The sequence below is a fragment of the Girardinichthys multiradiatus genome, chromosome 24 (genome assembly GCF_021462225.1).
Source record: "Girardinichthys multiradiatus isolate DD_20200921_A chromosome 24, DD_fGirMul_XY1, whole genome shotgun sequence".
NCBI lineage: Eukaryota > Metazoa > Chordata > Actinopteri > Cyprinodontiformes > Goodeidae > Girardinichthys > Girardinichthys multiradiatus.
Genome location: NC_061816.1, coordinates 7,651,390 through 7,679,013, shown reverse-complemented (window position 1 = coordinate 7,679,013; position 27,624 = coordinate 7,651,390). Strand labels below are relative to the sequence as shown.

At 44.2% G+C, this 27,624-nt stretch overlaps 12 non-coding genes across 12 annotated transcripts; 8 read left to right on the top strand and 4 right to left on the bottom strand.

Annotated features, from left to right (window-relative positions):
- The first annotated feature begins 1,212 nt into the window (after positions 1–1,212).
- On the top strand, positions 1,213–1,285 carry trnam-cau. Its single transcript has one exon. It is a non-coding gene; the product is annotated as a tRNA-Met (tRNA).
- Positions 1,286–1,520: 235 nt separating this feature from the next.
- Positions 1,521–1,593, top strand: trnak-cuu. Its single transcript has one exon. It is a non-coding gene; the product is annotated as a tRNA-Lys (tRNA).
- An 82-nt stretch (positions 1,594–1,675) lies between these two features.
- On the top strand, positions 1,676–1,746 carry trnag-gcc. Its single transcript has one exon. It is a non-coding gene; the product is annotated as a tRNA-Gly (tRNA).
- Positions 1,747–2,352: 606 nt separating this feature from the next.
- trnag-gcc lies at positions 2,353–2,423 on the top strand. The gene has a single exon. It is a non-coding gene; the product is annotated as a tRNA-Gly (tRNA).
- An 894-nt stretch (positions 2,424–3,317) lies between these two features.
- trnag-gcc lies at positions 3,318–3,388 on the top strand. Its single transcript has one exon. It is a non-coding gene; the product is annotated as a tRNA-Gly (tRNA).
- Positions 3,389–3,599: 211 nt separating this feature from the next.
- Positions 3,600–3,671, bottom strand: trnad-guc. Its single transcript has one exon. It is a non-coding gene; the product is annotated as a tRNA-Asp (tRNA).
- Positions 3,672–4,181: 510 nt separating this feature from the next.
- Positions 4,182–4,253, bottom strand: trnad-guc. The gene has a single exon. It is a non-coding gene; the product is annotated as a tRNA-Asp (tRNA).
- A 221-nt stretch (positions 4,254–4,474) lies between these two features.
- On the bottom strand, positions 4,475–4,547 carry trnav-cac. The gene has a single exon. It is a non-coding gene; the product is annotated as a tRNA-Val (tRNA).
- Positions 4,548–6,825: 2,278 nt separating this feature from the next.
- On the bottom strand, positions 6,826–6,899 carry trnat-ugu. The gene has a single exon. It is a non-coding gene; the product is annotated as a tRNA-Thr (tRNA).
- Positions 6,900–22,971: 16,072 nt separating this feature from the next.
- trnad-guc lies at positions 22,972–23,043 on the top strand. The gene has a single exon. It is a non-coding gene; the product is annotated as a tRNA-Asp (tRNA).
- A 2,708-nt stretch (positions 23,044–25,751) lies between these two features.
- trnad-guc lies at positions 25,752–25,823 on the top strand. Its single transcript has one exon. It is a non-coding gene; the product is annotated as a tRNA-Asp (tRNA).
- A 1,338-nt stretch (positions 25,824–27,161) lies between these two features.
- Positions 27,162–27,233, top strand: trnad-guc. Its single transcript has one exon. It is a non-coding gene; the product is annotated as a tRNA-Asp (tRNA).
- The last annotated feature ends 391 nt before the right edge of the window (positions 27,234–27,624 follow it).

The following is a 27,624-nucleotide window of genomic DNA, read 5'->3' as shown; positions in this document are numbered from 1 at the left end:
TACCTAGGGGTAAATGCAGTAAGTTTTACTTACCAAAGTGTGCCTTTATATAACATGAAATATATATATAAACTACATTTCCCACCTACTAATATTAATTCACTAGTGAATTCCCACAGACAAGACTCCTATGTTTCTATCATCGGGCAGTGTTCAGAGTGCAAGAACAAATGAATAAACATGGCCAATCAGTGTCGCAGAATTTGATGACCTCGGGGGCACTGGAAATAATCGCCCCTCGCAGGTCAAAAAAAAAGAAAAACCGCTTGTGTGGCGCAGTCAGTCAGAGGGATGATGGCGAACTTAACGAGCGAGATGCACCTTCCACATTTCTGTTTTCCTTGCATTCTTTTTAAATGTGGCAAATGGGATTTAACAGTCAGGAAAAACCGATTTGAAGCGAGCAATCAAGAGTTCATACGGAAAACGGTGTCAAGCTAGCTGTGCTCGGAAAGATTAGCTTAGCGGCGCCGCTGGATGACGGGTACCGAGGTAAGAAGGGACGATGAAGAGTTTGGTAAGAATCATATTTTATCTAAATTCACTGACTGTATTAAGTTTTTCTTGATATTTAGCAAGTATGTGAACAGGTTGTCGTTTATTTTTCGTTAATTGAAGGCGCCTCGGTGTCCGCCATGATATTTCCGCTTCATGCAGCGGTCGCGGATGCTTTTCTTTTGGGACAATTCGGTCAGTTTTCAGTTATTTTTAAATAAACACGGACGGAACTTTTCAACAAAGTCTAACAAAAAGGAGTCGCACCTGCCGTTGATGGGACTGAGGTATTTAACTATGGCGCAACTACAGCAAATTAAAATAATATATAGTTCCACTTTTCTGTTTACGGGCTCGTCCTTTGATGGTTGTAGGAGGCCTTTTCACGCACGTCTCAGAGGAATAATCGGATGTCAGTACGTGGTTAGTCAGTGTTTAGGTAAAGAACAAATTTAAAAAACCAAAAATTAGTTACAAACATTGATGTTCCCCACCAGTTACATCCAATAAGGCTCGTTTCTCGTTATTTCTCTCGGTCATTATCGCTTTAATTTGTACAGCGTCCCCCGACAAAAGTGTAGGTAAAAGGTAGTCTTAGCTAAAGCAGGTAAATAAGCGAAATGGCTTGTCTCCTTCCGTGCCCTATTAACTATACGTACATTGTGTGACCGTAGATATGACGCGGTCAAAAAGGGACCTGGTTTCCATGGTCTACAGGCCTCGTTGGCGCAGTAGGCAGCGCGTCAGTCTCATAATCTGAAGGTCGTGAGTTCGAGCCTCACACGGGGCATCGTCTTTTTAACCTTCTGGTGATTTTACTTTTGCATTCACTGTCGTTTCATTTGTCAACATTTCATCTGCGTATGTGCTCCATATACTGAATGGATTATGCAGTTTTTCAGTTTGGTAGCTTAGTTGCTCTTTTCACGACCAAAAACATGTGTTTTATGAAGTTTATTAGTTTGTCTGATGTATAGTGGGGTGAAGGTTGTTCTTCAAAACAGGTGCCAGTGGTGTTGCCATCAGCCCGGCTAGCTCAGTCGGTAGAGCATGAGACTCTTAATCTCAGGGTCGTGGGTTCGAGCCCCACGTTGGGCGTATGATAATTTTTCTCCAGCATTTCATGTCACCACCCATCTTCCACACGTAAAGCTGCACGCGAAGTGTTGTGTTTTTGTAGGCATTGGTGGTTCAGTGGTAGAATTCTCGCCTGCCACGCGGGAGGCCCGGGTTCGATTCCCGGCCAATGCAACATGCTTTTTTTTTTTAGCCGGGTTTTGTACTTAGGTGTTATCATTTTGTCCTTATCTTCTTTTTTTGCTAAAATTACACCTGCAAAAAATATTCTCTAATATGATCATCACAGTTTATTTATTAATATCACCATCTTGACCACTGGTGCTCAAGTAATCTCTCATGCTTACAGGCAAACACAAGGTTTTCTACTTAAGCGTTTCTTACTCTTCTCTACTTATGCATTTATTACTCTTGTTCTTACACCATTTTAGATGTGTTTATGTTTACAACTGTGTCCTGCTTGTCTTTCTGGCAGTCATACAATCCTACATAAATTAATGAAGGTATGTAACACAACTACAAATGTAGCAAAAATTGGTGAAAGAACAAAAAAAAAATATTCTACACACCCAGACGAGCAAGGGTCAATGTGTATGTTTTTGTGGCTGGATACTCACCACTATGTTAACGAGGAGTTGAGAACAGAGCGGCTGAGGTGGATTGTTGCCAGTGCTAGATCAAGCTTCTCAAATCCTTATGCTCTGAAGTTGTGATTAGATCTGGAGACCTGGCCTTTCTTCTGTCTCCGTGGTTGTACGTGGTGCAGTTCTACATATGTAGGCATTGGTGGTTCAGTGGTAGAATTCTCGCCTGCCACGCGGGAGGCCCGGGTTCGATTCCCGGCCAATGCAACATGTTTCTTTTTTTTAGCCGCGTGTCCTGCTTGTCTTTCTGGCAGTAAAGGGAGCAAGGGTTGATGTGTATGTTTGTGTGGCAGGATACTCACCACTATTATGGCGTCAAATTCACGCCAAAACCCGATAGGAGCAATAAAGAAGATCACGAGCAGTTCATTTTATTTCCAGGAGGGCGTGGATTATGTTCTATGCGCGCATTGGAAGACCCACGGGCGCACAATCCAATGACCACGAGCGCTACTCTATGCTGCAGGCACAAAAGTCAACACAGGCGCGCCAGAGATGCTCCTTTCTGTACTCTCGGTGTATCAATCTGCTCGCGCGTGGATTACTCCTGCGCGTTCGTGTGAAACATTTGGCTGTTTAGAAAAAAAAAAGTCATTTACCCGCATATGATTGGCCACTTTTCCGCTATCCCCGCCCCATGACCCCTGTTGCTAACCGTCACCAGCTAATGCAGCTGAGATGAAAACAGGGGTCATGGGGCGGGGATAGCGGAAAAGTGGCCAATCATATGCGGGTAAATGACACAGAAAGGAGCATCTCTGGCGCGCCTGTGTTGACTTTTGTGCCTGCAGCATAGAGTAGCGCTCGTGGTCATTGGATTGTGCGCCCGTGGGTCTTCCAATGCGCGCATAGAACATAATCCACGCCCTCCTGGAATTAAAATGAACTGCTCGTGATCTTCTTTATTGCTCCTATTGGGTTTTGGCGTAAATTTGACGCCATATACTAACGAGGAGTCGAGAACAGAGCGGCTAAGGTGGATTGTCGCCAGTGCTAGATTAAGCTTCTCAAATCCGTGTGCTCTGACGTTGTGATTAGATTTGGAGACCTGGCCTTTCTTCTGTCTCTGTCGTTGTTAGCGGTGCAGTTTTACTTGTGTAAGCATTGGTGGTTCAGTGGTAGAATTCTCGCCTGCCACGCGGGAGGCCCGGGTTCGATTCCCGGCCAATGCAACTTTTCTCTTTTTCAAAACTCAAATAAGGTTTTTGTTACAAAGGTTAGGCTAGCTGCAACATTCAAAAGACAGCATTGACCGAAGAAACATTACTTCCGTTTCTTTTTTTCCTCTAACCTCATATAAGTTTCAAGGTTTTCTAAAAAAAAAAAGAAAAGTGGACAAAAAAAGAAACGTGGCAGACATCATATAAGGTCAAAAACTATGCTCTCCCCGTCGGGGAATCGAACCCCGGTCTCCCGCGTGACAGGCGGGGATACTCACCACTATACTAACGAGGAGTTGACCTCCAAATCTGTGAAGGGAACCACAGTATCAATTTCAGCTGTTCACTTCTGCACGTGTATACAGTTCTATTTTCCACTTTGACAATTCACTATTTGTGAACCACGTGGATCTGAAATTGCGTAATGAATAAACACCATCACGAAGCCAGACACAGAGATACCACACCAGTGATTTGGATCTTCATAGGAGCTGAAGGGGCATGGTGTGTTGCTTTGGTCCTCTGTCCATGCACCCAGCCTCTGCATCCCAGACGCTCTTAATGGCTTGTAGATATGCTGGCATAGTGGCTTAATCGAATGGATCTTAGTCAAAAATATTTCATCATGATTAAGAACAATGTACCGATTTAGCACAAGTAGAAAACTTCCTCTCTCACGAACCACAAACAGAGTATTTTGTCGCACAATATCCTGTCTCTTGGTCTCAGATTAAGGCCTCTGTCCGGCAGGCCTCTGTTCTTTCTCAAAGCTCAAATAAAGATTTTGGTTACAAAAGTATTAGCTCTCCCCGTCGGGGAATCGAACCCCGGTCTCCCGCGTGACAGGCGGGGATACTCACCACTATACTAACAAGGAGTTGATATGTACTGCCACTCAATCTTGGTCACACACTGGACCTGAAACTGCACGTACACGATGAACTGGTAATGCAGTGGTTTCTGTAGTGTAGTGGTGTAAAAATATGAAATGAATAAACTATATATATGTATATATCAACTTAAGTATAAATTGTAATAAATCGAGTGACAATAATAAACTTGACAGTAATGAAGTGATATTTTATGTAACAGAAAAGATGTTTCCGCCCGGTTTCGAACCGGGGACCTTTCGCGTGTGAGGCGAACGTGATAACCACTACACTACGGAAACTGATGCTGACTGTGTGCTCACCGGGGACCATGAACGTGTGACCGGGGTTCTCAGGATGGATCTCATCCACTCCTGAAGTCTTGCCACCGCAGCGCTTTTTAACCACCTCGGTGACTTAAACCTGGGTGATGAAAGAGTCCAACCTTGAGTTGCCAGCCTCTGCTTCCACCAGGGAATGCCTGGCGCCAGACGGTTTGCCAGAGTCACTTCAAGGCCAACCGGTAGTCCTTCTCCATGGCCTCACCGAACTCCTCCCAGGCCCGAGTTTTTGCCTCTGCCATAGCCCGGACCGCGGCAAGCTTGGCCTCACGGTACCCGTCAGCCATCTCAGGAGTCCCACAAGCCAACCACAGCCGATATGACTCCTGCTTCAGGGACTCCATTATTCTGCTGGGGGACTTCAACGCCCACGTGGGAAACGACAGTGACACCTGGAGAGCCGTGATCGGGAGGAATGGCCTCCTCGATCTGAATCCGAGCGGTGTTTTGTTATTGGACTTCTGTGCTAGTCACGGATTGTCCATAATGAACACCATGTTCAAACATAAGGGTGTCCATCAGTGCACTTGGCACCAGGATACCCTAGGCAGGAGGTCAATGATCGACTTTGTTGTTGTATCATCAGACCTTCGGCCGCATGTTTTTGACACTCGGGTGAAGAGAGGGGCTGAGCTGTCCACTGATCACCACCTGGTGGTGAGTTGGATCCGCTGGAGGAGGAGAAAGCCGGACAGACTTGGCAAGCCCAAGCGCATACTGAGGGTCTGGTGGGAACGCCTGGCGGAACCCGCGGCCAGGGATGTATTCAATTCCCACCTCCGGGAGAGCTTTGACCAGATTCCAGGGGATGTTGGAGACATAGAGTCCGAGTGGACCATGTTCTCCGCATTTATTGTCGATGCTGCTGCCCCTAGCTGTGGGCGCAAGCTCTGCTGTCCCTGTCACGGCGGCAATCCCTCCAGGAGTATGGAATCGGGGGCCCTTTACTAGGGGCCATCCGATCTCTGTACAAGCGGAGCAGGAGTTTGGATCGCATTGACGGCACTAAGTCGGACCTGTTTCCGGTGCATGTTGGACTCCGGCAGGGCTGCCCTTTGTCACCGGTCCTGTTCATAACTTTTATGGACAGGATTTCTAGGCGCAGCCAAGGGCCGGAGGGGGTCTGGTTTGGGGACCAGAGGATTTCCTCTCTTCGGTTTGCAGATGACGTGGTCCTGCTGGCCCCCTCTAGCCAAGACCTACAGCATGCACTGGGGCGGTTCGCAGCCGAGTGTGAAGCGGCTGGGATGAAGATCAGCTCCTCCAAGTCCGAGGCCATGGTTCTTGACCGGAAAAGGGTGGCTTGTCCTCTTCAGGTTGGAGGGGAGTTCCTGCCTCAAGTGGAGGAGTTTAAGTATCTCGGGGTCTTGTTCACGAGTGAGGGAAGAATGGAGCGGGAGATCGACAGACTGATCGGTGCGGCTGCCACAGTAATGGAGGCGCTGTGCCGATCTGTTGTGGTGAAGAGAGAGCTGAGCCGAAAAGCGAAGCTCTCAATTTACCGGTCGGTCTACGTTCCTACCCTCACCTATGGCCATGAACTTTGGGTCATGACCGAAAGAACAAGATCCCGGATACAAGCGGCTGAAATGAGCTTCCTCCGTAGGGTGTCCGGGCACTCCCTTAGAGATAGGGTGAGGAGCTCGGCCATCCGGGAGGGGCTCGGAGTAGAGCCGCTACTCCTCCACATCGAGAGGAGCCAGTTGAGGTGGCTCGGCATCTATACCGGATGCCTCCTGGACGCCTTCCTCGGGAGGTGTTCCAGGCACGTCCCACCGGGAGGAGGCCCAGGGGACGGCCCACGTCACACTGGAGGGACTATGTCTCTCGGTTGGCCTGGGAACGCCATGGGCTCCACCCGGAGGAGCTGGAGGAGGTGTCTGGGGAGAGGGACATCTGGGAATCTCTGCTGAGTCTGCTGCCCCCGCGACCCGGTCCCGGATAAAGCGGAAGACAACGAGTACGAGAAATCTGGTTGTATGACCTTGTAACCTATCAGCCAATTTAATCACATTTAAAAAGCCCTTGGACATACATTAATCAAGCAATGTAACTGAAAGGCACTGCTTGGATTTGAAACCAGGATCTCTTTTTTACTAACATCCACAAGGTACTGTAAGTGGAAAGAAGCATTTTTGATTTACAAGTTTGGTATTTTGCTTAAGAGGCATGACCAATCAGCCATTTGATCACATTTAAAAAGCCCTTGGACATACATTTACCAAGTAGTGTAACTGAAAGGCACTGCTGAGATTTGAACCCAGGATTTCCTGTTTACAAGACAGGTACTTTGACCAACTAAGCCACAGAGCCTAGCCTCCATTTAACAAGTAGTTCTCTAAAAATTCAGGAACCATGCCAAAAGAATCGATTACCACAGGGATTAAACATAAACAGTGCAAGTGGTAATAGTTCTTCTAACATCCACGAGGCACTACTGTTTGTGGTACGCGGGATTTTCTATTTACAGATCTGGTGGTATGACCTCGTGAGATACATGTCCTAGTATACCTACAATGTTTTTGTAGCAAACTGCCTTGTCATGTTATTTTTAAAAGCATACAACATTGACTTGAGTCTTGATAAGGTCAAGTGCAAAGCCAAACCAGCACAACGTTTCTTGTAGTTATGTTGATAACATTTAAAAACAATTTGCTTAAGAGGCGGGAACCCAGAATCTCCTGTTTACTAGAGAGGTACTTTGACCAACTAAGCCACAGCGCCTACCCTCCTCTTAACTGGTAGTTCTCCAAAAATTCAGGAGCAATGCCAAAGGAATCGATTACCACAGGGATTAAACATAAACAGTGCCAGTGGTAATAGTTCTTCTAACAGCCACGAGTAGTGCTGGGTATCGATTCAAATTTCAAGAATCAATTCGATTCCAATTCTCAAGATTTATAATCGATTATTTTCGATTCTTATCGATTTGATTCAATCCAATTCGATATTGGATTGCTGGTGTTAAATTTTTTTAAGCTGTTACGTGAATTACATGACCATGTAGTTATGAAACATATTGATTCTAGTATTATATTAACATTCAACTGTGAATTAATAAAGTAATGGTTGGTAATGGTGGCTGTAAGGATTAAACTATCTTACTGAATGTCCTAACAGTTGCTATCACAAACATGCTATAGGGCAGAATACCCAAACAGATCCAGGGTAGAAAACAGAGCATGCCAGAGATATCTACAGCTGCTATTTGGACACTAACCTGGCAAAATATGACATTAAAAATTCCCCTTAAAGATGTTTCTGTTAAATACAAATGCAGTTTTATTTTAATTGTCAATATAAACAAAACCTGACATTCTCAGCCACAATATTTCACTTCTACTCGGCATGTGTTGCAAATAGCTTTGCTTTTTTCAAGCTCATCTATGTCTACAATGTCTCTGAATCCGAAATATTGCCAGATAGGGGCTTTGAATCTGTCGGGCGTTTTTAACGCCAGGGCTTGGCTAACATTACCCGAATGGCCCGATGCCATGTTAAAACGTCTTTATGCAAACCCGTGTATGGTGTTGTTGTTCTTTTCCTTATTTTTCTTCTTCTTCCTGTATGGTGGCGGTTGGCAAACAGCTTTTTGGTGCATCACCACCACCTACTGGAGTGGATCCGGAAGTGCCGGCTCACACATTAAAGCTCAGAGTGGAAAATGCACCTTTAAAAAATCGATCTTTCGTTATATGAATAGATCTTTAGGAATTCATATGAGGATCGATTCTAAATTGCAAAATCAATTTTTTTAACACAGCCCTATCCACGAAGCACTACTGTTTGTGGAAACAAGCATTTTTGATTTACAAGTCTGGTGCGTTGACCTCGTGAGATACATGTCCTAGTATACCTACCATGTTTTTGTAGCAAACTGTCTTGTCATGTTATTTTTAAGAAGCATACAGCATTGACAAGGTCAAGTGCAAAGGCGTGACGTGTGACAGGCGGGGATACTCACCACTATACAAACAAGGAGTTGGGAAAAGAGCGGCTAAGTTAGATTGTCGCCAGTACTAGATCAAGCTTCTCAAATCCTTATGCTCCGACGTTGTGATTAGATCTGGAGACCTGGCCTTCCTTTCAGGCTACCACACATTGTGTCTGTGTGCTTGTGCACGAGAAGGATGAGTTTATGTAGGCATTGATGTTTCAGTGGTAGAATTCTTGCCTGCCATCCTGGGGCCAGTTGTGTATAGGTGTAATTCGCTGACACATTGCAATACTGGACTGTAATTGCAGTAATAGAAATTGCAGGACCTCTGATTACAGGATTTAGCATCAGTGTTTGCTCTGAATTATACAACGAAACTGCTATAATGATTCACTATTCCTCTGAATTATTTTCTTTACGTTCATTTATGATAGGATTTTCTTGGTGTGTCTTGAAAACAGGAGTTATTACTATATTTTAAAACTTTACTAGAAAGCAGCACAATACATTTGCTTTTACCTAAAGATGTTTTGTCTTCTACACAGATACATTCTTTATGGCAGATATACGCAGAGTGTAAATTGGTTTCTTATAATGTGCAATTTAATCAAACCAAGCAAATTTGTTTACATAATTTTTTTTATTTTGTTTTAAAAAAGAGAAACAACAGTTCAAATACACATAAATATAAAAAAATGGTATCTGAATAAAAAAAATTTAATAATTTGGATGGATGGATAATTACATATGTATATAATAGGTATATAATTTACAAATTATACAATATTTTAAGAAATAAGGATATAAAATAATATATTTCTATGAAAATAAAGATTAGACATTCTATATATTAGATCAATACAGAAATGAGATGTTTCTAGTAAACAAGGCAAAAACAGCTTCCAATAGAGCTTTTTAGAGCCACAACCATGTAATTTTAAGCTTTGACAACCAAATTTCTGTGGTAGAATAAATGAAATAATAGGATAATGGAGCAAGTTTGACATTAAATAAAAACAAAAAATAAATAAATAAAAACAGTGTGTGCAGAAGGATCAGCATGTCAGAAATAAACCTAAAGCAAGTTTGGTTACAGCTGTACAAAAAACAAATTTACAAAGACAAAATTTGTTATATCAAACTGGGATTACACAACTATTTTTCAAAAATGGAACAAATTACAGATTTCCACTGTAAACAATATGAAGACATTCTGGACTTCCCTGAAAATACCTTTAGGGTACAGATAAATAAAATACCAAAAGACTGTATCCTTGTTATAATGTTACCTTTCTGTTAAATATTTACATATGTAAACTTCCAATATTTACAGTATATTCAGATTTGTTTAAATATATGAACATATTGAATAATAATAAAATAGCTAAAGAAACCATCTCAATAGAACTATATGTTGTTTATTTTTCTCTCAGCCACCCATCTCTGTTTCTCTGCCTCATAGAAAGGAGACTCTGAAAACTCCTTCCAACTCATCTCCTTGACCATACCCTGTGACTGGTAAATAGAAAGAACCTTAGATGGACAATATATATATTTTCCTGCCACACCAGGCAACCCAGTATGAACATGTGGGCTGTTTGGTCCCTGTTTCAGGTCTTTGTGGCAAAATCTGCAAACACAACCTGTTGGCTGAGATTCTGTCCTTTTTCTCTTCTTTTCTGATTTTTCCCCTACCAGTTTCTTTGTTTCCTGCAGTTCCCTTTGAAAGAATGTTGTGGTGGAAATTTCCTCAAAGGATATGTTTGGTTTGGAAAGTCCTTCGGCAACGTAAGTATCATGTACCTTTTTTGAGCAGTAGAAATAATGAACAGGTCCCTGCTGGAAGAAGAAATGAATGGAGGAACCATCAGTCTCATAACGAGACTTTGGCTGTCCACAGGAAAGACAAGTCTTTGTCTGTCTTTTCTTCTGCTCAGGCTGTTGTTGCTGCTGCTTATTTAAAATGCCCTCCACAGTTTTTTCTAAGGAGTCCTGCGTGATAGGTGTGGACAAAGCAGGTGCAGGTGGGTTGAAGACTGCCGGCTCGATGGTGGTCACAGACACACTGGTTGACTGACTCCTCTCAGTTAAAGTGTGCCACAGTTCCTGGGTTTCCACAAGTTTTTCTGGGCTTGTGTTTAACGAAGAGCTGGTGTTCAGGGCCTTTGCCAAGTGCTTTACATACCAGGAGATGTGATGTTTGGTTGTTGGGTGCAACAAACTGTCGGGATTCATGGGAGACCGACGAACAATGTCTGCATATTTCTTATCCACAGCATTCAGAATCTCCTTCTGCCCATGGTGTTTATGCAGCAAGCCATCAATCACCTCTTTCTTTGGTGGTGTCCAGCGTGTGTGATCCAACACAAAGACACGTCCACCTATCTTTACTGCTCTAGTCCGGGCACTTCTTGGTGAAGATCGCAGAGGCAAAGGATGTGAAGTTTCTGAAACCCAATAAGATACGTACAATCCATCAGTCTAATGTATACATCCCTGAATTTAATACAGAAATGTAAAGAGATAGCACTGTGTTCGCTCACCTGTTGGAGAAACCTGGAGGAATTCTGTGCGTATTTCCTGCTTTTGGAAGCCACCAGAAGAGGGACTGGAGGCTGGTTGTGCTGCTGATGCCTCAGCAGGTGGAACAGTCAAATTTGAGCTCAATGTCACATGTGGAGTTTGTACTTGTTTGGTGATGGATGATGGCAGAGAAAGCTGTGGAGGAGCTGCTACTCCTCTTTTCAAAGTCCGATGTTTGTCCCAATCAAGAGGTACTGGGCGGCAGCCGGGTTCTTCGTACTGAAGTCTGAATCTTTCTCCTGTGTCCCTATTTGAGATCTGGAGTGCAGGATACTTTTCCTGGCCAGTGACCCTTTTGGGAGAATTGTTTAATTCAGCTATCAAAGCTGGATCAAACACAGCAGGAAGGACAACGCCAGGCTGCTTCATTTCCACCAGTCTTTGGTAGTTCCAACGCACAACTCCTGTCATGCCCTGTGCTTGGAACAGCTCAGTGGAGACCAGGTTTCCAGTGACCCACTGGGCCTGATGGAAATGGTAACTTTCCTGCTGTGATGTACCTATGACAGGAATCCAAATGGGGACCTTTACACCTTCTCTGGACACATGGTTTAGGTGAAGCGTTCCACCATACCTGTACATTATGCCCTCAGAGAGCTCGGGGTCACTCCATGCAGAACATGCTCCCGGATGTGTTGTTTGGTTGGATTGGCTGGTACATTACCACAGAACTCATAGGCCTCCTTGATCTTCTTTAGATCCTCCTGATCCACCACAGAGAAAGCAGCAGAGAGGAGCTGGGAGAAAGTGCTGAAAAGAGGGTGATGTTCAGTTGTGCACTCCCTTGAAAAGCGCTACAGACAGTGGAACAAGTCTAGCTTTACGACAATGTTCGGATTGTAGCATGACCTTGAGGCACAAGTATTAGTCAGGGGTCCTGAAGTAGCTGCAGCTACAATGGAAGGGGTTGTTTTCCAGGCATCCCAGTTTAGATGCTCACCAGTAATGCAGTCTGAGATCTTGAAGGAAGCACAGCAATCCCTAAAAAGAAGACACACAAGAATATTTAATAATCAACAGAAGTAGGTAAATAATAAATAGTCCACGTTATTTATATATATATATATATATATATATATATATATATACCTTATTCAAAGAGTTGTCTTTATTTTCACGACTATGAATATTGTAGCTTCACACCGAAGGCATCAAAACTATGAATTAACACATGTGGAATTATATACTGAACAAAAAAGTATGAAACAACTAAAAATATGTCTTATATTCTAGGTTCTTTAAAGTAGCCACCTTTTGCTTTGATTAATGCTCCACACACTCTTGGCATTCTGTTGATGAGCTTCAAGAAGTAGTCACCTGAAATGGTTTTCACTTCACAGGTGTGCCCTGTCAGGTTTAATAAGTGGGATTTCAAGCCTTATAAATGGGGTTGGGACCATCAGTTGTGTTGTGCAGAAGGTGGATACAGTACACAGCTGATAGTCCTACTGAATAGACTATTAGCTGCTTTTTTCTTGCCATAATTCAAATTCTAAGTAAAGAAAAACGAGTGGCCATCATTACTTTAAGAAATAAAGGTCAGTCAGTCTGAAGTGCAGTCGCAAAAACCATCAAGCGCTACAAAGAAACTGGCTCACATGAGGACCGCCCCAGGAAAGGAAGACCAAGAGTCACCTCTGCTGTGGACGATAAGTTCATCCGAGTCACCAGCCTAAGAAATCGCAGGTTAACAGCAGCTCAGATTAGAGAACAGGTCAATACAGAGTTCTAGCAGCAGACACATCTCTAGAACAACTGTTAAGAGGAGACTGTGTGAATCAGGCCTTCATGGTAAAATAGCTGCTAGGAAACCACTGCTGAGGACAGGCAACAAGCAGAAGAGACTTGTTTGGCCTAAAGAACACAAGGAATGGACATTAGACCAGTGGAAATCTGTGCTTTGGTCTGATGAGTCCAAGTTTGAGATCTTTGGTTCCAACCACCGTGTCTTTGTGTGGCGCAGAAGAGGTGAACGGATGGACTCTACATGCCTGGTTCCCACCATGAAGAATGGAGGAGGAGGTGTGATGGTGTGGGGGTGCTTTGCTGGTGACACTGTTGGGGATTTATTAACACATGTGGAATTATATACTGAACAAAAAAGTGTGAAACATCTGAAAATATGTCTTATATTCTAGGTTCTTCAAAGTAGCCACCTTTTGCTTTGATTACTGCTCTGCACACTCTTGGCATTATGTTGATGAGCTTCAAGAGGTAGTCACCTGAAATGGTTTTCCAACAGTCTTGAAGGAGTTCCCAGAGATGCTTAGCACTTGTTGGCCCTTTTGCCTTCACTCTGCGGTCCAGCTCACCCCAAACCATCTCGATTGGCTTCAGGTCCGGTGACTGTGGAGCCCAGGTCATCTGGCACAGCCCCCCATCACTCTCCTTCTTGGTCAAACAGCCCTTACACAGCCTGGAGGTGTGTTTGGGGTCATTGTCCTGTTGAAAAATAAATGATGGTCCAACTAAACGCAAACCGGAAGGAATAGCATGCCGCTGCAGATGCTGTGGTAGCCATGCTGGTTCAGTATGCCTTCAATTTTGAATAAATCCCCAACAGTGTCATCAGCAAAGCACCCCCACACCATCACACTTCTTCCTCCATTCTTCACGGTGGGAACCAGGCATGTAGAGTCCATCCGTTCACCTCTTCTGCGCCACACAAAGACACGGTGGTTGGAACCAAAGATCTCAAACTTGGACTCATCAGACCAAAGCACAGATTTCCACTGGTCTAATGTCCATTCCTTGTGTTCTTTAACCCAAACAAGTCTCTTCTGCTTGTTGCCTGTCCTCAGCAGTGGTTTCCTAGCAGCTATTTTACCACGAAGGCCTGATTCACACAGTCTCCTCTTAACAGTTGTTCTAGAGATGTGTCTGCTGCTAGAACTCTGTGTGGCTGACCTGCTGGCTGTCGTGTCCGAGGGGGGATCGGGGCGGTGGGCTGGGGGTGGCGTGAAGGGGCTGCGGCCTGTGGGGTGGAGGGGTTGTGTCCACTTCTAGGGCGTGGCGTCACTGGTGTTTGGATCGACTGGGCGGCGATGGTGGAGCTGAGCTGGATAGTGTTTCTCCCTGGGCGGTCGTTGCAGTGGCAGTGATGTAGTGATTTTTGTGGCTGAGGGGGGCGTGGTGGGGGACACTGGCCCTGGGTACCTGCCGCTGGCCGGGGACCTCTTGGTGGATGAGTTTGTCTCATCATGGTGCGGGTTCGGGGGTCCCGTTGTGGGTGCGGTGCTAGCGTTTCGCGGGGCCTTTGCCTTGCTGTTGCTGCACGCTGTGTGGTGGGGGAGCGGGGTGCGGCAGGGGTTTTTAGAGCGGGGTTGTGTGTGGAGCTTGCGCCGTGTGGGTGTGGCTTCTCGGCCATGGAGTTCACCTGTCGGGGTGTGCCCCTGTGGGGGAGGGGATTCGTGGCGTTTGGGTTTGGGGGGATGTGTTTAATATCAGTGTCCTTGTTGGGGGTGGCCCTGTGGGGAAGTTCTTGTTGGGGTTCACTGGGGGTGGGAGACTCATAGGGTTGGGATCGGAGCTCGTTGGGGGGTCGGGACTGCTCCGTCCTGGGGCGGCTCCGGTTGGCGGGCTGCTTTGGGCCATGCTCTCCGGAGGTGGATGGGGGTTGTTGGGGACAGGGTTCGGGGCGGAAGCCGGGCCGGGGTCACCCGGGTCTGGGCGGTGCCGGCGCTGTCTGCCTGCCTCTGCCCCGGAAGGGAAGGGGACTCTCAACTGCTCTTCTCTGGGGGGGTTGCGGTAGTCCCGGAGGCGGTTCTCCCGGGGTTCCTGTGCTTTGGGGGGCCTTTGGATGTCTGTGGCTTTGGATGTGTCCTCAGTGTCCGTCCAGGGACCATGGGGCAGGCCTGTGGGTCCTCACACTCGCTATTGCATATTTTTGTGGAGAAACCTTGTATACAAAAGCGCGTCCACACTCATACTCACAGGTGTTAAGCTTCAGGTGTTGACAGATACACAGATGTTCTATATCGGGCTGCACCTCTCACTAAGTACATTTTACATTCAGAATTACTGTGTACTATTTTGTTAAAAAAACAAAAAAACAGCTGCAGGTGTATAAGCAAGCAGGGTGTAATCTTGTATTCTCTTCATCCTTCTTTCTCTCCTCCACTCTTTCCTCCCCTTTTTCCCCCCATCTCTTTCTTTTTTGAGCTTCTTTTTTCCTTTTCATTTCAGTCTCCGTGTCCGTAACAATTGAAATATTCCCAAAGAAAATTATAATAAAGTTTATTTTATAAATATCAAGCAGAGCTTTAAAGCATTAGCTGTGATGCTCTGCCTGTGAAAGTAAATCTGTTGGGCAATTTCTTGGCACTCAGACAACAATTCTGAGCGCTACTCTGCTGGACAGGACACGGTAAAAAAATAAAAATAACTGTGTGGCATTGTGACCTGTTCTCTAATTTGAACTGATGTTAACCTGCGATTTCTGAGGCTGGTGACTCGGATGAACTTATCGTCCGCAGCAGAGGTGACTCTTGGTCTTCCTTTCCTGGGGTGGTCCTCATGTGAGCCAGTTTCTTTGTAGCGCTTGATGGTTTTTGCGACTGCACTTGGGGACACTTTCAAAGTTTTCCCAATTGTTCAAACTGACTGACCTTCATTTCTTAAAGTAATGATGGCCACTCGTTTTTCTTTACTTAGCTGCTTTTTTCTTGCCATAATACAAATTCTAACAGTTTATTCAGTAGGACTATCAGCTGTGTACTGTATCCACCTCCTGCACAACACAACTGATGGTCCCAACCCCATTTATAAGGCTTGAAATCCAACTTATTAAACCTGACAGGGCACACCTGTGAAGTGAAAACCATTTCAGGTGACGACCTCTTGAAGCTCATCAACAGAATGCCAAGAGTGTGTGGAGCAGTAATCAAAGCAGAAGGTGGCTACTTTGAAGAACCTAGAATATAAGACATATTTTCAGTTGTTTCACACTTTTTTGTTCAGTATATAATTCCACATGTATTAATTCATAGTTTTGATGCCTTCAGTGTGAAGCTACAATATTCATAGTCATGAAAATAAAGACAACTCTTTGAATAAGAAGGTGTGTCCAAACTTTTGGTCTGTACCGTGTGTGTGTGTATATATATATATATATATATATATATATATATATATATATACAGGGGTTGGACAATGAAACCGAAACACCTGGTTTTAGACTACAATAATTATTTAGTATGGTGTAGGGCCTCCTTTTGCTGCCAATACAGCATCAATTCATCTTGGGAATGACATATACAAATCCTTCACAGTGATCAGAGGGATTTTAAGCTATTCTTCTTGCAGGATAGTGGCCAGGTCACCACGTGATACTGGTGGAGGAAAACGTTTCCTGACTCGCTCCTCCAAAACACCCCAAAGTGGCTCAATAATATTTAGATCTGGTGACTGTGCAGGCCATGGGAGATGTTCAACTTCACTTTCATGTTCATCAAACCAATCTTTCACCAACCTTGCTGTGTGTATTGGTGCATTATCATCCTGATACACAGCACCGCCTTCAGGATACAATGTTTGAACCATTGCATGCACATGGTCCTCAAGAATGGTTCGGTAGTCCTTGGCAGTGACGCGCCCATCTAGCACAAGTATTGGGCCAAGGAAATGCCATGATATGGCAGCCCAAACCATCACTGATCCACCCCCATGCTTCACTCTGGGCATGCAACAGTCTGGGTGGTACGCTTCTTTGGGTCTTCTCCACACCGTAACTCTCCCGGATGTGGGGAAAACAGTAAAGGTGGACTCATCAGAGAACAATACATGTTTCACATTGTCCACAGCCCAAGATTTGTGCTCCTTGCACCATTGAAACCGACGTTTGGCATTGGCATGAGTGACCAAAGGTTTGGCTATAGCAGCCCGGCCGTGTATATTGACCCTGTGGAGCTCCCAACGGACAGTTCTGGTGGAAACAGAAGAGTTGAGGTGCACATTTAATTCTGCCGTGATTTGGGCAGCCGTGGTTTTATGTTTTTTGGATACAATCCGGGTTAGCACCCGAACATCCCTTTCAGACAGCTTCCTCTTGCGTCCACAGTTAATCCTGTTGGATGTGGTTCGTTCTTCTTGGTGGTATGCTGAAATTACCCTGGATACCGTGGCTCTTGATACATCAGAAAGACCTGATGTCTTGGTCACAGATGCGCCAGCAAGACGTGCACCAACAATTTGTCCTCTTTTGAACTCTGGTATGTACACCATAATGTTGTGTGCATTTCAATATTTTGAGCAAAACTGTGCTCTTACCCTGCTAATTGAACCTTCACACTCTGCTCTTACTGGTGCAATGTGCAATCAATGAAGACTGGCTACCAGGCTGGTCCAATTTAGCCATGAAACCTCCCACACTAAAATGACAGGTGTTTCAGTTTCATTGTCCAACCCCTGTATATATGCATGCTGCAGGTTTCCCAGCTGTCATTAAACAGTGGGGGGCAGCTGGTTTGTCTATGCTATCATGCATGTTCTTCTTTTTGTTCAGGAAGCAGTCTTTTTATTTGTTTCTGTTAATTACTTTTGTAAAGAAAACCATAATTTTGTATAAAAACAAGATACTTAAATTTCTGTTGAGCTTTTTCTGTATGTGTCGCTGGTTACCTGATGGTGTCTGATATGTGAATCATGACAGAATGTGTAGCAGTTTGAAAAGCCTTGAGAGCAAATGATGGCTGTTCTTACCTGTCCACCCAGTGGAAGCCTCCCTTCTCCACTCCAGCGTCATTGTACCTCTTGGCCATTTCCTGCTACATTGGTTCCAAGGATCTCTCGGTCTCTGGCTGAACCATCACCCAGGAGACGATTAACCAGTGTTTGTTCATTATTGCATAGCTGGACATGATCCCAGATGCTAGAGTGACTTTTCGTGCAACCTTCCTGATGTGATCACACCTGAAGACCTGCTCAAACGTTCCTTAGAGGAGTCTCGACAAAGCTGGCTCTTGACGTCTGTACTCGTCTAGTCTGTTAGGTAGAAGCCAGAAACAGAGAAACCACACCAGTCATTTGGATCTTCAAAGGAGCTGAAGGGGCATGGTGTGTTGCTTTTTCTGATAAACTGCCCAATGATCCTCTGTCCATGCACCCAGCCTCGGCATCCCAGACGCTCTCAATGGCCTTTAGATATGCCAAATGAGCTCGTTCATATTTAAGATGCATGAGCTCATTCACTTGGTTCGCCATATCAGTGGGTGACTTTCCAGTGCGTCTGAGCTCATCCATGACTGACTTACAGATGGCCTTCTTGTAAGTAAGGAATGTAGGCAGAAAGTTGGTGAATCTCCTGGGCAGCTTCTCCAGCCAACAAGGACTGTCAGCAAACCTGTTCCTCCGACAAGACTTGCAGCAAAGCCTAGAGGACAGGATGTAATATTGCCCACTAGTCCCAACTATCACTCGAAGCCGGCCCACATCAGCGGACACCACCTGTGGATGAGGACATCCATGAAGACACAGGACCAGATCTTGCATTGCTGTTTTCCTTCACAGTCTCTGGTGCTGAGAACCATTCCAGCTGTTCATGTCATGATCACGTTGAGGCTGGGGAACAGCAAAGGGTGGCTGAGCTGAGGAAACGATCGTAAAAAAATAAAAACACATCAAATTAGGGTTTCATTAAAAGAAAAAAAGTTTATGTTCCAAATACTGGCCACATTGTGTTTATAAAATATTTAAAAGAGAGTATGGAAATACTTTTAATAAATCAAACTACTCAGAGTAAGAAAATAAATTGTTTTCTTGGATGCAGTCTGTTCTTACCATCTTCAGCTCTGTCTGAAAAGGAAAGGGATCTCTGTACAGAGAATGAAGTTGTACTTGTGCTGGAATCTGAAAGGGAGTGCTATCTTTCTGTTACTTATTTATGGCTTTAATTTTACGACAACAGATAAACTGGTTGTGAAGACTATCCAGATAGTGGCATCTATGCAACAAACAGATGTTTAAGGATGAATTAAAACAGACCTTTAAATAAACCCCATTTGTTTTTGCACTCTCTGTTTCCTTCATTTCCACTAGAAATGACAGCTGTGATGGAAGGGCTACAGGCGTCTTTTGTATGATTGCCAGGACTGTAAACAGTCAGAAGAAAGTAAACAAAGAATTTTGGCACTGGGCTTCCCTCTTTTTCTGCTGACCCTCCGTGCAAAAAAACAAATATGGGAGAGAGACTAAATGTAAGCAGAATATATTTTAGAATTTCAGCAAGTGTAACTACAGTTTACTTACTGCTCTGATGCAGGAGCTTAGAGGGTGAGATGCTTAGCATTGCAGCCTCCAATTCTTCATCCTCCATCACTATGAGAGACCCAAAAATTACGGTTCACAATAAAGTAATAGAAGGATCAATTTGGGAGAAATATTACATTTTAAAGGCATTGTTTGTCCTTACATCTTAAAACTGTTAATACAACATTCTTAGTTGCTCACCCAGAGGTTTATGTGGCACAGTGGAGGACTAGAAGATAATTGCTGTCTCTTGAGCAAGTACTGCTGCAGCTTTTTCATTCTAGTCCCCGGAAGGCAGCTCTTCTTTAGTATGAATTCAGCATACCCATCTTCTCTTGCATCCCAAATTTCCTTCCAAGTGCTCTTGGCCCGAGAGCCAAAACCAACCAGTTGGTCATCTTCAGAGGTTGTTGCAACGGTGTCTCTGCTGGCTTCATACTTGAGGGCATCTTGGATGTCCTTAAATCTCAAGAGCATACTTTACAAAGTTCAGGAGGTTCACCTTGTTAAGGCTCTCTGTCATGCAGATGCCGGCCTTCTCCTCCTTTTGTTGGTCTCTGATGAGGTACAATGTGTAACCCACATCATTTTCCAAAAGCCACCGAAAAGACTTCCCTTTATATTTTCCAAATTGGAGAATGTAATCTCCCAGCACTTCCAGACCATATGTGACATCCCCTCCTCTCTGACGAACCACAGACAGAGCATTTTGTCGCACAATATCCTCCCTCTTGGGCTCAGATTTGTCCCACAGACTGGGATAATTTTTAATCTTTTTGGCCTCAGAAGAGGGTTCTTGCAGAAGAAACTCGAGAGGTCCCTTGCTGAAAACAACACTTTGCTTTACCGGATAAAAGATGGTCTTTTTTTGCATTTTGGCCTAGTATGGAGCAAAAAAGGATGGATCATGTGTTAAAGAAAATACATAAAAACCTTTGAAATAAATTGTGTATAAAATCTTACGATTAATTCATTTGTGTCACTGAATGTAGAACAGTAGAACCCAGAGTCCAAAACAAAAATAACTCCCAATAAACAAAACAACAAAACCAAAGTCCATAATCTCCAGGGGCGCATAACAAAATCCAGGAGGCCGATGATCCGGAGGCCGGCAGCGACGAAGTAGCCAGCGATGAAGGAGCTGATGTTTCGGAAGTCTGCGGCGAAGATGCAGGCGCCTCGGAGGTCTGCGGCGAGGATGCAGGCGCCTCGAAGGTCTGCGGCGAGGATGCAGGCGCCTCGGAGGTCTGCGGCGAGGATGCAGGCGCCTCGGAGGTCTGCGGCGAGGATGCAGGCTGCCTGGAGTCCGACAGCGGAGATGCCAGGCAAACCCACGAAGCGAGGAGTCGAGCAGTGTATGACGTGCCGAGATCCTCAGAGACTTGGCCCTGGCGTCCAACTTGGACACAGGCAGAAACCCTGAAGACTTGGCCCTGGCGTCCAACTTGGACCCAGGCAGAAACCCTAAAGACTTGGCCCTGGCGTCCAACTTGGACCCAGGCAGAAACCCTGAAGAATTGGCCCTGGCGTCCGGTTCGGAGTCAGGCAAAGAGTCAGGCAAAGAGTCAGGCAAAGAGTCAATCAAAGTCAAAAAATCAGTCCGTATCTCCAGTAACACCCCCCAGAGGAAACTGAGCAGGTGCTCAGGACCAGGTCTTGGAGACAGCCCATCCATGGGCTCCACCAAAGCATGGTGTGGAAATGGAGGCAGCCCGCCCACGGGCTCCTCCGTGTCATGACGAGGCTCTGTAGACCCGGCGGCGGCCGGCTGAGGCTCTGTAGATCCGGCAACGGCCGGCTGAGGCTCTGTAGACCCGGCGGCGGCCGGCTGAGGCTCTGTGGATCCGGCGACGGCCGGCTGAGGCTCTGTAGATCCGGCGACGGCCGGCTGAGGCTCTGTGGACCCGGCGACGGCCGGCTGAGGCTCTGTAGATCCGGCGACGGCCGGCTGAGGCTCTGTAGACCCGGCGGCGGCCGGCTGAGGCTCTGTGGACCCGGCGACGGCCGGCTGAGGCTCTGTAGATCCGGCGACGGCCGGCTGAGGCTCTGTAGACCCGGCGGGGGCCGGCTGAGGCTCTGTGGATCCGGCGACGGCCGGCTGAGGCTCTGTAGATCCGGCGACGGCCGGCTGAGGCTCTGTAGATCCGGCGACGGCCGGCTGAGTCTCTGTAGATCCGGCGGCGACCGGCTGATGCTCTGTAGGCTTAGCTGCATGCTGTGAGTCCAGAGGCATGGCTGCCATAACGGCCACGAGAAGAGGATCGAAGGGACCTCCAGCGGAGAGTGGAGCTGGAGCGTCTAGCCATCCCTCTGCAAGAAACTCATCTAGTAAGATAGTGTGCACGTCAACCAGATCCTGAGGATTGATAGTCAAGTGAGGAACACACTCTAGGCAACGTGACTTCATAAGTTCCTTTTTGATCTCCTGCAACCTGGCCTGAACCCATGGCGGAGCAGGAGGTCGTACCGACGACCGGAGACCAGCAGGGGGCATGACGAGCTCAGGTGCTGCTACTGCTGCTGCTACTGCTGCGGACGTGGCAAGCTCAGGCGCTGCTGTTGCTGCAGCTGTGGACGTGATGAGCTCAGGCGTTGCTGCTGCTGCGGACGTGACGAGCTCAGGCGCTGCTGCTGCTGCGGACGTGACGAGCTCAGGCGTTGCTGCTGCTGCGGACGTGACGAGCTCAGGCGTTGCTGCTGCTGCGGACTGCTTGCGGCGCCGGCGACATCTCCGACGAGGTGAGGCAGGCTCCGAACTGGGAGAGTGTGCTCCAGGCAACTCTGGCTCCGAAAACGAGGAGGAAAAGTAGACTGAAGCCAGTGACTTACTCCGGGGATGAGGAGAGGGTCTGTGATGCAGCGGACCGGTACCCAGAAGAGGCCTAGCCAGTCTTGTGCCCCAAAACGGTGACCGCTGCTCTCTCTCCTCCTGATCCTGACGTGCGCTCTTCTCCGCGGCACGTCGGAAATACTCAAACAAGGTAATCATCTCTGGTTCTGCTTGGTCCTCTTTTTGGCTGGTTCCTAATGTCGGGGAAGGACTGCGGGTCGGACCAAAACGCAGAACAGAGCTCGGTAGCCGCATCATAATTTATTCCACACCCCAGGTAGTATGGCAAAACGAAGCATGAACAAAACATAGTCATGGTACACGTAGCATAAACGAAGCATAGACATAGAAACGTAGCATAGAAACGTAGCATCAACGAAGCATAGACATCACCGACATAGAAACAAGGAACCATCGAGGAACTAAACAAACAGAACAACTAATATACACAGAGCACAGAGAGGGGAACAAAAGGCAGGTAATCAAAGAAACAGGGAACAGGTGTGACAAGGAACAGGTGAAACAAATACAATGGCTGAGGATGGGTGAAAGGACTAAAACAGAAAAACAGATTCGGTAAACACGATTTTTCGAGATGTTGAGTTAAAAATGTGTTATTTGGATCATCATTATGGATTCGGTAAACACGATTTTTCGAGATGTTGAGTTAAAAATGTGTTATTTGGATCAGCATTATGGATGCGGTAAACACGATTTCCTATACATGTTCATGCGTGAATTCTTGCTCCCACGAGTCGGGTGGTCTCGTGGATGACCATGTCTCCACCGTCTCCTCGTTAGTATAGTGGAGAGTATCCCCGCCTGTCACGCGGGAGACCGGGGTTCGATTCCCCGACGGGGAGTGCTTGGTTTTTGTGGCAGACCTTGTTTGAGGAAAAAGAAAAACGGAAGTAATGTTTCTTTGGTCAATGCTGTCTTTGGAATGTTGCAGCTTGCCTTTCTTGAAAATACAAAACTAAAATGGTCAAATCCCCACGTAAACGTTACGCAGTAAATTGTAACTACAACATCTGAGTGGCATGTGTAGCAAAAAAAAGAAACGGAAGAAAAAAGCGTGGATGAAGATTGCATAGGTTTTTGGAATTGATGTTGAGTATGAAATATTGCGTTCAAAATGTGTTATTTGGATCATCATTATGGATTCGGTAAACACGATTTTTCGAGATGTTGAGTTAAAAATCTGTTATTTGGATCATCATTATGGATTCGATAAACACGATTTTTCGAGATGTTGGGTTAAAAATGTGTTATTTGGATCATCATTATGGATGCGGTAAACACGATTTTTCGAGATGTTGAGTTAAAAATGTGTTATATGGATCATCATTATGGATTCGATAAACACGATTTTTCGAGATGTTGAGTTAAAAATGTGTTATTTGGATCATCATTATGGATTCGATAAACACGATTTTTCGAGATGTTGAGTTAAAAATGTGTTATATGGATCATCATTATGGATTCGATAAACAAGATTTTTCGAGATGTTGAGTTAAAAATTTGTTATTTGGATCATCATTATGGATGCGGTAAACACGATTTTTCGAGACGTTGAGTTAAAAATTTGTTATTTGGATCATCATTATGGATTCGGTAAACACGATTTTTCGAGATGTTGAGTTAAAAATGTGTTATTTGGATCAGCATTATGGCAGACCTTGTTTGAGGAAAAAGAAAAACGGAAGTAATGTTTCTTTGGTCGATGCTGTCTTTGGAATGTTGCAGCTTGCCTTTCTTGAAAATACAAAACTAAAATGGTCAAATCCCCACGTAAACGTTACGCAGTAAATTGTAACTACAACATCTGAGTGGCATGTGTAGCAAAAAAAAGAAACGGAAGAAAAAAGCGTGGATGAAGATTGCATAGGTTTTTGGAATTGATGTTGAGTATGAAATATTGCGTTCAAAATGTGTTATTTGGATCATCATTATGGATTCGGTAAACACGATTTTTCGAGATGTTGAGTTAAAAATCTGTTATTTGGATCATCATTATGGATTCGATAAACACGATTTTTCGAGATGTTGGGTTAAAAATGTGTTATTTGGATCATCATTATGGATGCGGTAAACACGATTTTTCGAGATGTTGAGTTAAAAATGTGTTATATGGATCATCATTATGGATTCGATAAACACGATTTTTCGAGATGTTGAGTTAAAAATGTGTTATTTGGATCATCATTATGGATTCGATAAACAAGATTTTTCGAGATGTTGAGTTAAAAATGTGTTATATGGATCATCATTATGGATTCGATAAACAAGATTTTTCGAGATGTTGAGTTAAAAATTTGTTATTTGGATCATCATTATGGATGCGGTAAACACGATTTTTCGAGACGTTGAGTTAAAAATTTGTTATTTGGATCATCATTATGGATTCGGTAAACACGATTTTTCGAGATGTTGAGTTAAAAATGTGTTATTTGGATCAGCATTATGGCAGACCTTGTTTGAGGAAAAAGAAAAACGGAAGTAATGTTTCTTTGGTCGATGCTGTCTTTGGAATGTTGCAGCTTGCCTTTCTTGAAAATACAAAACTAAAATGGTCAAATCCCCACGTAAACGTTACGCAGTAAATTGTAACTACAACATCTGAGTGGCATGTGTAGCAAAAAAAAGAAACGGAAGGAAAAAGCGTGGATGAAGATTGCATAGGTTTTTGGAATTGATGTTGAGTATGAAATATTGCGTTAAAAATGTGTTATTTGGATCATCATTATGGATTCGGTAAACACGATTTTTCGAGATGTTGAGTTAAAAATGTGTTATTTGGATCATCATTATGGATGCGGTAAACACGATTTTTCGAGATGTTGAGTTAAAAATGTGTTATTTGGATCATCATTATGGATGCGGTAAACACGATTTTTCGAGACGTTGAGTTAAAAATGTGTTATTTGGATCTTCATTATGGATTCGGTAAACACGATTTTTCGAGATGTTGAGTTAAAAATGTGTTATTTGGATCAGCATTATGGCAGACCTTGTTTGAGGAAAAAGAAAAACGGAAGTAATGTTTCTTTGGTCGATGCTGTCTTTGGAATGTTGCAGCTTGCCTTTTTTGAAAATACAAAACTAAAATGGTCAAATCCCCACGTAAACGTTACGCAGTAAATTGTAACTACAACATCTGAGTGGCATGTGTAGCAAAAAAAAGAAACGGAAGGAAAAAGCGTGGATGAAGATTGCATAGGTTTTTGGAATTGATGTTGAGTATGAAATATTGCGTTAAAAATGTGTTATTTGGATAATCATTATGGATTCGGTAAACACGATTTTTCGAGATGTTGAGTTAAAAATGTGTTATTTGGATCATCATTATGGATTCGGTAAACACGATTTTTCGAGATGTTGAGTTAAAAATGTGTTATTTGGATCATCATTATGGATTCGGTAAACACGATTTTTCGAGATGTTGAGTTAAAAATGTGTTATTTGGATCAGCATTATGGATGCGGTAAACACGATTTCCTATACATGTTCATGCGTGAATTCTTGCTCCCACGAGTCGGGTGGTCTCGTGGATGACCATGTCTCCACCGTCTCCTCGTTAGTATAGTGGAGAGTATCCCCGCCTGTCACGCGGGAGACCGGGGTTCGATTCCCCGACGGGGAGTGCTTGGTTTTTGTGGCAGACCTTGTTTGAGGAAAAAGAGAAACGGAAGTAATGTTTCTTTGGTCAATGCTGTCTTTGGAATGTTGCAGCTTGCCTTTCTTGAAAATACAAAACTAAAATGGTCAAATCCCCACGTAAACGTTACGCAGTAAATTGTAACTACAACATCTGAGTGGCATGTGTAGCAAAAAAAAGAAACGGAAGAAAAAAGCGTGGATGAAGATTGCATAGGTTTTTGGAATTGATGTTGAGTATGAAATATTGCGTTCAAAATGTGTTATTTGGATCATCATTATGGATTCGGTAAACACGATTTTTCGAGATGTTGAGTTAAAAATCTGTTATTTGGATCAGCATTATGGCAGACCTTGTTTGAGGAAAAAGAAAAACGGAAGTAATGTTTCTTTGGTCGATGCTGTCTTTGGAATGTTGCAGCTTGCCTTTCTTGAAAATACAAAACTAAAATGGTCAAATCCCCACGTAAACGTTACGCAGTAAATTGTAACTACAACATCTGAGTGGCATGTGTAGCAAAAAAAAGAAACGGAAGGAAAAAGCGTGGATGAAGATTGCATAGGTTTTTGGAATTGATGTTGAGTATGAAATATTGCGTTAAAAATGTGTTATTTGGATCATCATTATGGATTCGGTAAACACGATTTTTCGAGATGTTGAGTTAAAAATGTGTTATTTGGATCATCATTATGGATGCGGTAAACACGATTTTTCGAGATGTTGAGTTAAAAATGTGTTATTTGGATCATCATTATGGATGCGGTAAACACGATTTTTCGAGACGTTGAGTTAAAAATGTGTTATTTGGATCTTCATTATGGATTCGGTAAACACGATTTTTCGAGATGTTGAGTTAAAAATGTGTTATTTGGATCAGCATTATGGCAGACCTTGTTTGAGGAAAAAGAAAAACGGAAGTAATGTTTCTTTGGTCGATGCTGTCTTTGGAATGTTGCAGCTTGCCTTTTTTGAAAATACAAAACTAAAATGGTCAAATCCCCACGTAAACGTTACGCAGTAAATTGTAACTACAACATCTGAGTGGCATGTGTAGCAAAAAAAAGAAACGGAAGGAAAAAGCGTGGATGAAGATTGCATAGGTTTTTGGAATTGATGTTGAGTATGAAATATTGCGTTAAAAATGTGTTATTTGGATAATCATTATGGATTCGGTAAACACGATTTTTCGAGATGTTGAGTTAAAAATGTGTTATTTGGATCAGCATTATGGATGCGGTAAACACGATTTCCTATACATGTTCATGCGTGAATTCTTGCTCCCACGAGTCGGGTGGTCTCGTGGATGACCATGTCTCCACCGTCTCCTCGTTAGTATAGTGGAGAGTATCCCCGCCTGTCACGCGGGAGACCGGGGTTCGATTCCCCGACGGGGAGTGCTTGGTTTTTGTGGCAGACCTTGTTTGAGGAAAAAGAGAAACGGAAGTAATGTTTCTTTGGTCAATGCTGTCTTTGGAATGTTGCAGCTTGCCTTTCTTGAAAATACAAAACTAAAATGGTCAAATCCCCACGTAAACATTACGCAGTAAATTGTAACTACAACATCTGAGTGGCATGTGTAGCAAAAAAAAGAAACGGAAGGAAAAAGCGTGGATGAAGATTGCATAGGTTTTTGGAATTGATGTTGAGTATGAAATATTGCGTTAAAAATGTGTTATTTGGATCATCATTATGGATTCGGTAAACACAATTTTTCGAGATGTTGAGTTAAAAATGTGTTATTTGGATCATCATTATGGATTCGATAAACACGATTTTTCGAGATGTC